Source organism: Sturnus vulgaris, chromosome 2, assembly GCF_052056855.1.
Source record: "Sturnus vulgaris isolate bStuVul1 chromosome 2, bStuVul1.hap1, whole genome shotgun sequence".
Classification (NCBI taxonomy): domain Eukaryota; kingdom Metazoa; phylum Chordata; class Aves; order Passeriformes; family Sturnidae; genus Sturnus; species Sturnus vulgaris.
Window position 1 is genome coordinate 43,274,077 of NC_142244.1, and position 12,585 is coordinate 43,286,661.

At 35.2% G+C, this 12,585-nt stretch overlaps 1 protein-coding gene across 4 annotated transcripts in view; it reads left to right on the forward strand.

Moving 5' to 3' along the window:
- The window catches only part of CNTN5 (contactin 5), a 609,016-nt gene that overhangs the window by 201,706 nt on the left and 394,725 nt on the right, over positions 1–12,585 (forward strand). The window lies entirely within an intron of this gene.

Here is a 12,585-nt window from a genome sequence, read left to right on the forward strand (position 1 = left end):
CAGCTTTTGAAAAAGCAAATGCTTATAAACTTTACTAGTATTAACAGTCTTTTCCTTTTAAGAAATTTTGAGTCTTCTTGGACTTGTGAAAAGCATCTTCATTTCATCTCACTCTAGTGATATACTCCCTTAGATATATCAGAATAAAACAATAGCAATGCAAATGAAATAATGGCAAGTCACATTTATAAAACAACATTAGATTAGGTTGAACAAGCCTGGTTCCCTCAGCCTGCCTTCACAGGAGAGGTGCCTCAGCCCTCCTCTGGACTCACTATAACAGGTGCACATCTTGTCTATGCTCAGGGTCCCAGAGAGGACACAGTACATCAGGTGGGCCTCACTAGAGCAGAGCAGAATGTCAGAACCATCTCCCCTGATCTGCTGGCCACTCTGCTTTGGATGCAGCCCAAGATGTGGTTTCTCATCCACCACCCTCAAGTATTTCTTCATAGGGCTGTTCTCTCTTCAGTTCTCTTTTCCATTTCCACTTAATCATGGAGCTAATTTCACTTGGTTTATTTATCTAACTTTTTTTTGAGTGTGTCTTTTTTTTCTTTGCCTAGCATTCTAATTTTAGACAAACACACCACTGTTGCTTCACTCCTCTACAGCTCAAAACCCATGCAGAATTTGGAAGTTGTCCAACAGGGAAGATAAATTTAGAACAGTGATAACAAGAGTTATGCTCTGATGTAATGCAGTTGTACCTCTTTTAAGACTCTAATATTAGGGGCAAAATTTGGCATTTATATAGGCTATTTGAATGCCTTATCTATTAAAAAAGAGCTAATTCTTTTTACCATGATTGCATTAGTTAAAGCAATCCTTAAAGAGCCTTGGTTTTGGCCAGAAACTGCTATAGATGTGGCTGTTTTCTTCTTATGTAATACACAAAAGTTCCTGACTTCAGAGCTTTAACACTATGAAAAGTCTGGATAAGTTTCACACATTTAAGTTACACTGATTGCTTCTTTAGTGCAAAAACCAAAATATATTCCTGAGTTCATGAGAGGTTGCTCTTGGGAATTGTTCCTGAAGTCCCTTTCTCTTCCTAAAGTAATCTATGGCCTTATTTCACCTCCAAATAATATGCACCTTGATTTATAATTCATCTTAGAAGAGTTTAAAAGGGAGAACTTACCAGGTGTCAATTTGTGGAGGGGGAAAATGGAATTCACTGTCTTACATTAGTTCTGGTTGATAGGTTTCCTTTTACTATATTACTATCTGTGCTGAACAGCTTCGTAACCCCTGCAACAAGAGATTGTCTACCCTGGAATTCGTGATCACTATCGATTATACTGGGTGAGAAATAAAATTTTTCTGTATGTCTTGGCATTTGTCACTGCAGTTGAGTGAGAGATGCAATAGGCATTTCTTCTAGAAGCCTTCTTTTTAATAAAACTAATTAAAAATCATGAATAATGATACTTTTATTTAAGACATTCTAGTACCTTTGAGGCATTTGTTAGAAGTTTAAATTGAAAGAAGCCTATATGATACAGCTTTCCAATTGATTAGCATTGGGAAAATAGCTTAAGATTTTAATAATGTAATGACTGTTTGTTTGGGTTTTTTAATGAAATATCTTGTGACTCAGTTGAGTTGCTTGTTTTCAAAGATTAGAAAAATCAATGCAATGCTTTTACACTCAAAAACCAGAAATAGTGTTGTGAGATAATAAAATTGTAAGCAGTTATTTTCACTGCTGTTTGCACCATTCATGGTGCTGTTTGTTCATAACTACTACAGTTTGTGTGAATGTTGGCAAAGGTTTTCTTTCATATATGCCTCAGATATATGTCGTATAGTAATCAGTGTTTGTGAAATCTTTCTAGTACTAGGAGACTCCCTGGACTGATTTCGTTCTATGATTATTACCAAATTCTGATCATCCAGGTCAGCAATGAAAAGGTTGAGAAGCCCTAGGGCAATCAAAATAATTTTATGGCACTGGTTGAAGAGACAGGAGCACAGGTGGTGTTTTCTTCAATCACTTCATTTGGAAGAATACCAAGGAGGAGAACCTACCTGATCAACACATGTCTTAAAGACAGGTCTTTCGGTGGAACTTTGGCTTTTTGAATTATGAGGATGTTCACATGGCACCAGGCTGGCTGGAGACAGACAGGATTCACCTATTTAAAAGGTAGAAAAGAACTCTAGCCCATGAGTTTGCAGGGATGATTGAGAGGGCTGTAAATTAGGTTTGAAGGGGAAAGGGATTAAGGTCAGGTTGGCTAGACATGAGCCATGAGCAACAGGCCAGTGTTGGGAGAGAAATCAATAGCCAAGCAGAAGCTCATCTACACACAGCGTGGGTAATAAAGAAGAGGAGCTGGAAGACATTGTGCAGCAGGAAAACTATGAAATAGTCACCATCACACAAACATGGTGGAATGACTCCTGTGCCTGGAGTGCTGCTATGGATGGCTACAAGCTCTTCACACAGGACAGATGAGGAAGGAGAGGCAGTGGGGTGGCTCTGTGCACTAGGCTGTGGATGGTGTCTACCTGGACCTCATTGAAGCCTTTGACACTGTCTCCCACAGCATTCTCCTGGAAAAGCTGGCAGGCCATGGCTTGGACAAGTCTACTCTTCACTGGGTTCAAAACTGGCTGGGTGGCTGGGCATGGAGAATGGTGATGAATGGTGCTACATCCTGTCAGTAGCAGGTCAACAGTGGGGTTCCCCACTGTATTGCTGCCAGTTGTGTTTAATATCTTTATTGATGACCTGGACAAAAGGATTGAGTGCCCCCTCAAGCAGTCCCAGCTGACAATAAACTGAGTGGGAGTGCTGATCTGCTCAACCACTCTAGAGGTGACTGTTCAGCAAGGACACACACCCACAATGCAGAATGTCAAATCTTGCTTTGCCTAAGGAATGGTCAGTGGAAGGAATGTAATAAAACTGCAGAATACCAATTAAAAAAACCCAAACAAAACACAATCCTTGGATTACATGCAGTTGTCCCCAATATACAAGTTAGCAGCAGTAACCAAACTGCTTTTCCATGGCACTTAAATATATAATGTTCCATTATACAGTGAGTCTTATATCCATCTGAAAAATGAGGTTTATATGATGTCAGACATTTCAGAGTATTTATGTATATATATATTTATTTAAAAAAAAAAAAAAACAAACACAAAAAACCAGGTATTTCTGCATCATGAAATGGGCTTTTTTGAGTGCCATTTCCAAAGACATCATCAACTGTGAAAGCTTCAATTTTTTTTGTGTATTTAGTTTGATTTTCTTTTTGGAGCAAGAATATTTAGATAGAGATTGGAATCACAGGGATAAAAAATGTGATTCTTCAATAGACATTTGATTTTCCCCCACTTTTTCTTTCAAGGTTATGCCTCCATAGCCTTTGGAATAGGTTTTCCCAAGGATCATTAAGACTATGTTCAAGTCCTTCAGGGATTCTGTTACTGCCATAGATTTTTCAGCAAAAGTATATCTTAATTTTTGTGATGTACAGGAAATTGTACTGTTCAGTGAAAAAAAAAAAAAAAAATAGAAAAAAACACAAGAAAACAACAAAACAAGAACACAAAACTCTACAATCTATTAAAAATTATTATTAGCTTGGAGTTTAGATACAGTTGGAAAAAAAAACCCAAAACCCAAACAAATGTATGCTAGAATCAGTATAGAAACTTTAATATTATTACTTTGGTGAAAAACTCATTTTGGCCCTTTTTTATGAAAAAAAAAGCTTAAAAAATTTCAAAAAACACTGATGCTTTTGAGTTTTGAAAGCAAAGTATTCTGTACACATGTGCATACTCTAGAATAAAGTGTTAATATCTCATGCCTTCCTTGAGAAAAGTCTCTAAAGATGACCATCTCCTAGGGAGTTTCCAATTGGACACAAGAAAAATGTTTTTTAAAAATAAGAACAGAAGAACAGTAAGCTGTTCCTAGGAAAGTGATGGATTCCCCAGTACTGGAAAATGTTAAGATTCAGCTGGACAGAGTGCCAGGACATCTTATCTAGACCATGATTTTTCCAAGAAAGGTTGGACTAGATGAGCCTTGAGGTCTATTCCAACAGGTATTCTATGATTCTTGCATTCTATGAAAATATTGTAAACCATAAGTCACTTAAATATATTTCATATCTGTGCTGAGTTCATCAATAACTTAGAGATCCTACAATAATTTCATCTCTGGATTTCTTAATTACAAAGTCTTGAAATTACCAAGAATGCTTATTGAACAATTATGTCAAGAGCAAAAAAGTTCTTGTTGCTGTAGCTATCTTGATAGCTGTAAATAATTCCTAATAAGATGTAAAATAAACCTCTAGCTTAGACTCATACAAGTATTTTCTATTACTTTCAGAAAATTAATGAGACTTTATGTAAAGTAAAACTAATCAGGGGGATTTTATTTATCTCTTTTTCTGATTTATGCTAATATGGGCTTCATCGTTAGTCTGAATTAGACTCTCTAATGCTGTTTTGGCCAAGATTAGAATTTCTCTGAGGCTTTACATTCTCACATGGTTGCCACTTCCATTCTGGTATTTCCCCACTGGTAGTTTTAGCCTGGATGTTAACACTAATTGCAGAACACTAAATCGTTCATTTTAATCTTTAATAAGTTTACATCTATTCAAATTAATTCTTGGAGTGTGAAATCTCTGTTGTCATTGCAGTTTAATGTCTTAGCATCTCAGAATAGGAATATGCAATGAAGTTTTCTCCATTGTTTTAGATGATTCAGCAGCTATTAATATCAGAAAGCATAATGCAATTTCCTTGACTTTAAACACAATTAACGTTCATAATTTTAAATTCCCTTTATCAGTGTATATCAGTGCTGACACTGACTGATTTTGGCAAAGACCGAGAGGAGACAAAGTCCAATGTAGTTTTGTAAATGTCGATGTATGACATCACCACGGGGAGTTGGTGTCTTTCTGCACCGACAGAACAGAGGCTGTAATTAGAAATGAATGACAAGGTGCTTTTCATCTTCGATGAGAAAAGATTTTTGTGTCAAAATATCTCAGTGCAGGAAGAATTTTTCTCCAAGCATTTCTTGTCCTGCACATATTTTGCATAATAATGAAGGGGGGAGCAGAGAGGGCAAAATTATTGCATAATGTTGTTGCTAAGTGACAAAATAACAGATGTTCTGTATTTGCAGATAACAAAATGTTTGAAAGCTATCATATTGTGATATTTACAGATACCATTCCTTAGGAGATAATATATTCAATACTTGAAAAAAAAATGTTCAAAATCAAAGGTATTAAAGTTATATGCAGAGAGCATTTTAAAATTTACTTGACAAAACTAAAACATTAAGTTCAGAAATGTGTTTTAAGGATTTAATCCCAGGATATAGAACAATTTAGGAAGACAAGTGACTTATCCTGTTCTTTTAAATATCCTGACCTGCCTAGTCTGTCAGGGGAAGTGGTATTAGATGTGATTTGAATTAATAATGTTTAATATTTCTGCCTGTAAATGGATTTATAGTGTTTACGTTAAAATTCGTATCTAAAGAAATGTCTTTATTTTTTTTGCATTATTCTGAGTTAAATATGATCTTCGAAGCACTATAGAAACACTTCAAATGGTGTATGATGCTTTCAGAAAAGTATATAACTTCCAGTGTGGCATGATCTGAAATTATGACATGTCGGAAAGTAAGCTTAACTTTGATAGATTATGAATTCCTTAAATCTATATTAAGTCCTGCAGATTTGCAAGACAACTTGATTGGTTTCCCAAAGCTTAGAAAACACTTTCGCTCTTCTTAGCAAATACATGTGTTGAAAATTGTATAACATACAGGATAAAACTTGAGCTTTCAGGGTTGTAGTTGTTTGTCCTGATATTTACATAAAATTTGCAATTAGATGAATGCACAGACAATAGATACTTTTACTAGTCTTGTCCTCTCTATTTCAATTCTTCACAAATCCTAAAAATATGAAAACAAACTCCAGTTCCAGGTATAACCTCTGCAATTAAAATAATTTCTCTTCATATTTAGAAGTATCCAAATTTAACACTCAAATTGACTTAAAAATTAAAAACAACAACAACAACAACAACAACAAAAAAAAAACTACGGGCAAATTAAGTCAATGGCTACCTGCAAATATTTTGGATTGTTTAGAGGGTAAGACTGACTTGAATATGTGTGCAAATAAGTGTATAATTTGGTAGAAGAAGAAATAATTGGTTCCTCCCCATGCCTTGAAAGTTTAGTGTGCTGCCACCACGATGTTTGATGCTGTCTTGAATGAAAAAAGTGTGAATTTGCAACGTGAAAAAAAATTTCCAGATGATTGTCACCTAACTTCTCTTTTTGTATAAAGCGAACATTTTTTTGCCTTTTCTCTGAAATGGCTAAAATTTCAGAAAAATGTGTGGCAGCTAATGGAACTGCATCAAAATATAGCTGATGTAAATGCAGTTTGAAATTAGGGTATCTCCTGCATAGATGCTTTCTGAAGAGATAATTCTTTCACTGTTGAAATTTAAATAGATAGCCTTTAATTTGTCCTTATAAAGAGTAAGTAGGTTAATGCAATGAGTTTAGAATTCTTAGACACTTTTCAAAGTTTTTATTACCTTGGTACAAAGATGGAGTACATCGTTATGCTCTATAAAAATTTAAAATCTGAACTATCATTTAAGAATCCTGCAAATGACTTTAAAATCTGTGATAAGCTTTCAGCTGAAATGAATAAATGAAATTTATTGGCATTGTTTGAGCAAATATTTGAACTGGTTTTGACTGCATAAGCAATATCTGCCTGGAAGCTGCAGGGAGGTTGTTGATCAGCTGTTATTACCATTCTGCCCACTTTAACAGATGGTAGGAATGACCAAGCTACAGATAGAGAAGAGTGAGAAAAGGAGAGACAGAAAATCAAAGGGAGGTCACTCCATAGCATGGAGTCTTTCTGTCTCTGTTGCCAGATGAAGAAATATACCTGCTCTGTAAATTCACTTTACTTCTCCATTATAAAGCTTGCCAAAATCTTTACAGAATTTGTTCTAACTCATTCTCCCTCCCTCTACTACATTTGTAGGTGCTTTTGGAAGTGCCAAAAGTCAGATAGGTTTCTTTAGGATCATGAAATTATTTTATCTTCCTTGTTGGGCCCAAACTGCCAGACGACTGGAGGAACTTTTTGCCATTTTTTAATCTATCTTAGACCATTAAATAGTTAAAATTAATTTGAGAAGAAGTTGAACGATGGATGTTAATGTTCAGGAGTGTAAGGAAATTTTTAGCTTATTTGAAGTTAGTGTTGCCCTTCCTATGCATAGACAAAGATAAATAAATGTATGTTATGGTTTATAGAATAGACACCCTGCAGACCTTGCATTAGATCTACCAGGAAAAAAAAAAATTATACTGTGGTTTATCTTTTCAAATCTGTCTGATGGCTGTTCTACTGCCTATTCTAAACAAAACTAGAGAAGATTTCTCTTTGTATGTATTTGCATAGAACTCCTTTGCAGAAATTGCACTGAAAAAAGGTCTTTAACACCTCTAGAATTCTTGCTGGCTTTGTTGTAAAATTGGATGATTTATTTTGTATTTAGAGCTCAGATAAGTTGAAAACAATTCTCATTTCCCCAGAAACAAAACACAGACATTTGAATTTCATATTAGTGTCAACGAATGACTGTGCTTGTGCAAGATGAGAAATACAAGGATTGTACTGGAACGATTTTATCTCTGTATCTGAGCTATTTATTGGTACTGACAGAAAAATTTGGTACATTGATTTTTTAATTTCCAAGTTAAAACTTACTGATGTAGTCCCAAAGGCAAAAAGTAATGTCTATTATAGATAGTGCCACATTGGCAAACAACACTCCAGAAGACTGACTTGGCTCAGACTACAAGGATGATAAGGCAGTAGATCAGCATGGCAGAGAAAGAACCTCTGGGTCCAATTGATAATACAGGATGGAAATGTTTGTGGTGTGGAAGCAGGGATATGCATACTAAGAAGAAAATAGCAAAACTGCCTGAAAGTGTAGGGATGGGATTGGGAAAGCTATGGCAGAGCTGGAAATAAATTGAGAGAAGTGAGGAATAGTAAGAAGACAATCTGCAGCTACATACGTCAGAAAATGAAAAGAAAAATTGTACCTCCTCAACAAATGGGACAACGTATCAGATGACAAGTGATATGGAGAAGACTGAGGTGCTTCACTTTTTTTTTCCACAGCAATTGTTCTTCCCCACTCTCCTGAGTTCCTGAATCTAAAGGCAGGGAATGGAGAATCTCCTCCCTTGACCTGCTTGCCATGCTTCATTTGAATGAATGGGCTTTCTGGGCTGCAAGCACACATTGTTGGCTCCTGTCCAGTTTTATACCCACCAGTATCCCCAAGTTCTTCTCCAAAGACTTAGCATCAATTTGTTCATTACTCAATCTGTATTGATCCTGTGGACTGCTCCAGTCAAGGTGCAGGACCTTACGCATAGCCTTGTGGAGCTCCATGGAGCTCACATGGATCCACTTCTCAAGCCTGCCAAGGCCTCTCTGGATGCCACCCCTTCCCTGGAGGGTGTCAGCTGCACCATTCACTTTTGTGTCACTTGGAAACCTGCTGAGGGTGCACCCAGTCCAAGGTCTAGGTTGTTAATACAGATGGGGAAAAATACCTGTCCCAGTATGGGAAGTGGAAGGTGTCCCTGTCCACAACAAGGGTATTGGACTAGAGGATCTTTAAAGATCTTTAAAGATGATCATATCTTCCAGCACACACAATTCTACAATTCTATATTTCTATTAAATTTTTGTCAAGTACTTCAACAGTCAATATTATATCTATGGAGAAAAATTCCTGCTGTGAGGGGCATATGCTTAGCACTAAAAGCATGGTAACTATGTATCATAAACAGAAAGCAGAAAATTAAATTGCTTTTATCTCTGTCCAGAATGATTGCCTGCAGTATTTTCTACATGATGCTGAAATAGAGCCATTAAACATTTTGTGGCTTGTTCGTTTATTTAAATTATTATTATTTACTTTCATTATTTATGGCGTCTTATCTTAACCTACCTGTTCTATACCTGTCCTATCTAGTCCTGCCTGTTCTATAGCAAGAAAACCTTTAGCAAATAAAGAATTGTTTTCATAAGAGTTTGACTCTGGAGCCTTCATTCTGTTGTATTTTCCCTCTTCTAGGCTGTCAGCAAATCACTACAATGGTTTTCTGAGATTATGTTGTATCTCCACTTTACTGGGGAAATTGGTCACGTATGTTAGGCAAAAGTGCTGACCAGTTTTTATGTCTGATGTAAGAAGCTAAGATGACCTTTTTTTCCCAGTTTTCTTAAGACTTTCCCAGAATTCAAAGCAAAGCTCCCACTGATTTCAGTTTTGACTATCTAAACTTTGGAGCGCTGCAAATTGAACTTTAGCCATCTGAAATGTATAATCCTGTCTTTTTACAGTATACAGTACCTAAATGAGGTAGGGATCTTGTGGGAAATACTATGTGATTATGTAGTAAAAACTGTCTCTGAACAACTACATATGCCAGGGTGATTTAAGGTTGCATATTGTCTATATTGTCTTGTCTGGTACATTGCATCTTTTCTCTTTTCTTTTTTTTTTTCCCCACCCTTTACACCCTATTATACTTGTGATGTATTTTTGTTTGATTAAGTGTGGGCAGAGTCTGAAGTAACATGGAGGGTGCTGTTATTGTTTGGAGATTTTTCTTTGATTTTTTTTACAGTAATTGCCTGTTATCTGTTAATTTTGTGGTCATCTTTTGAGTGGGATTTTCAAAAATACTTAAGCAAGAAATGCAGGTAAGTGATAGACACTGTAAAGCAGTCATTTGTTTGCTGCCTCCTCCTAGGAAAGCCTTCTAATTCACTCTGCTTTCCAGGAGAGTGCAACGGGCTTAAAGACACATTTTATTTTTCTTCTTTTTGCTGTTCATATTTGCTACTTTGCTTTATCCTCAGGAGTGAGGGTTTCTTCTGTCTTTTTCTTGTCCTTTCCATATTTCAGAAAATTGTTTGTTTTTTCCTTTCCTTTCCATTTTCATTTCCTTTCCTTTCCTTTCCATATTTGTTTCATGCAAAGTTCCTTGATCATACTTTGCCCTGGAAGAAGCATTTGGAGAAAAAATATCTTGCTTTCTCCACAAAGACAATATTCAATAAGAGTCGTGGATATAGGCTGTGCTAAGTGAAAATGCTGAATCCCCAGAGTATTGCCTGATGATAGCTAACATATCTGACTATGTGTGAACTTAAAAAGAATTTTATAAAAGGCAGAGTTTATAGATGCTTTCAGAAGAATGAGCATGAAGTACATATGCTATCTGGACATCACACTTGGCAAAAATGAAGTCTAAAACATATGAGATAGATGTGTTAATACTTCTTATTTTTATGACTGCAACAGTTTGAGCTTCAGCACAAGCAGAACAAGCCTTTCTTTAATTTCAACAACAATGCCTCCTAAGTTACTTGAGGTAAAATTAAAAAAAAAACCAAAAACATAACAACACCACAAATATAAAACTGTAGAGAGAATGGTCACTATGAGCAACTGCAACAAAGGAGTGTTTATTCAAAGTAATCTAACATTTTAATAGGAAGTGGCACATGAGATATCTATACTGTAATTCCAATTCTCATAAGAGAAAATAGTTTCTTCTGAATAGAATTGTATTCATTAGAAAATTTTTTTCCATACAAAAATAACATTTTGGAAATCAGTAGGATTTGCTTTTTGTCTTTCAATGACTCAGTCAATAGAGATGTCAAGTTTAATTTATCTCATAATTCATGTGCCACCTGGGGTTAGCAGAATTCAATCAACAAAAGTGGAAGAGTTGGTGAAGGTGAAGGTTGTTCTACGATATCAAATAAACAAAAACTGTTATACTTCAGAGACATGATGTGAAATCATTAATTTATTTTTTTTCTTTTTATGAAACCATAGAGACACAGAGAGGGTCTGCACAGATGTTTCATTAGGATTGGTCTGAAGTAGTCTAGAAATTGATCATCACCTCAGTGGTAAAGGATTGTTCTGGAAGAGATATTCTGTGCATTTTGGAGGACTAAATCACTGAGGTTTATTTCCTGCAGAGTCAAAGAGCCTTGTATTGATCGTCTTGGACTACCATTGCTGCTATAAGAAAATAAAAATAAAGTCTTTTGTATAAATCAAATTGGCATTGATATTGAATTACACTTACATTTTTAATGTGTTACAGAATAACCAACACTGGTGCTAAGATAATGCTGGCTTGACCATTTGGAAATTACATAGCTTTGAAGAGACCTGGATATATTGTGAAGGAAATATTGGGAAGGAGTATTTTCTCTATTCTCTGATCATTAATAGAGGAAGTGAGTGTATTTAAGCAAATACTGATTCACCTGTGCTTGTATAAATTCAAAACCCGTTATTTTCTTCTGATTAAAAAATACCAGGCAAAACATTTGCAAATTGGCTAAATTAAGAACCAGGAGAAATCATTAGTCTTTAGATTTCAGATAGGATTCATTTTGATGCTCTTAGATGGAAGCTAGAGTCTAGTTAGGGCAAAATATTTTCTCCATGTGTAAGTTCCAGAGACAGAACAAAATAAAGCTACATTATCCAACCATCATGCTACTCCTTAGTACTTGGAACATTTAATTTAAACGAAAAAATTTAATTTGAAGTTAATATATTATTTTTTCCCAAGTGAAATAATAAAAAAAATAACAACACTTTTTTGCCTGATTTTTGTCCAAAATGACTCTTGTTTTAGGAGAAAAAAAGTCAGAATTATTTTTTTGGGAATTAGAACTTCAGAGTTTAGTCCAAAAAACATACAAACATATAAACAGCATTCAGATTTTAAACAGATTTGTAGTTAATAATAATTAGATTGAGTACAAGAAATACTAAAAGGCTTATAATTCATAACTTCAATATACCTCAGAATTTTCCAAGGTGATAGGAAAGAGCATTTTTTCTTCCCAGTCTAAAATACCTATATCTGTAATTCCAAAACACTATTATTGGCCTCAAATTATCTCATCTCATCTTATCTCATCTCATCTGACATGAGGCCTTGAAAAGTTATATTCCACCACATTTCATTAGCATGTTGTTTCTTTTTTCATCCCACAGAATTATGTGCACTCATGTCACCAAGCCAATGATCTCAATTAACTAAGTGAAAATATGATATAAATATGGTTCAATGTAAAGTAATTACTTTACAGCATTATGAATAAGTGTACCTATTTTGTGAAATTGAAAATACAGATTTCCAGAGATGATCCTGCAGTGCAGGTAAGAATGGATAGAAAGAAATTTGATGATCAGGGGCAAGATATGCTGGTCCTTAAAATATTATGAAAGTAGAAATCAGGTCAAGAAGTTGCAGCCTGCTGTGAAAGTTCCTGTAGCTTTCTCTTAAGACATATTAAAAAATGATCTTGAACTGCTCCATACAATTTTAACCATAATTTCTTAGTGTAACTGACAATTTAACGTTTCCTTTAAGAAACTCTGGCAATTCAAACACTCCAAATAGGAGCCTGCAGCGTTTTA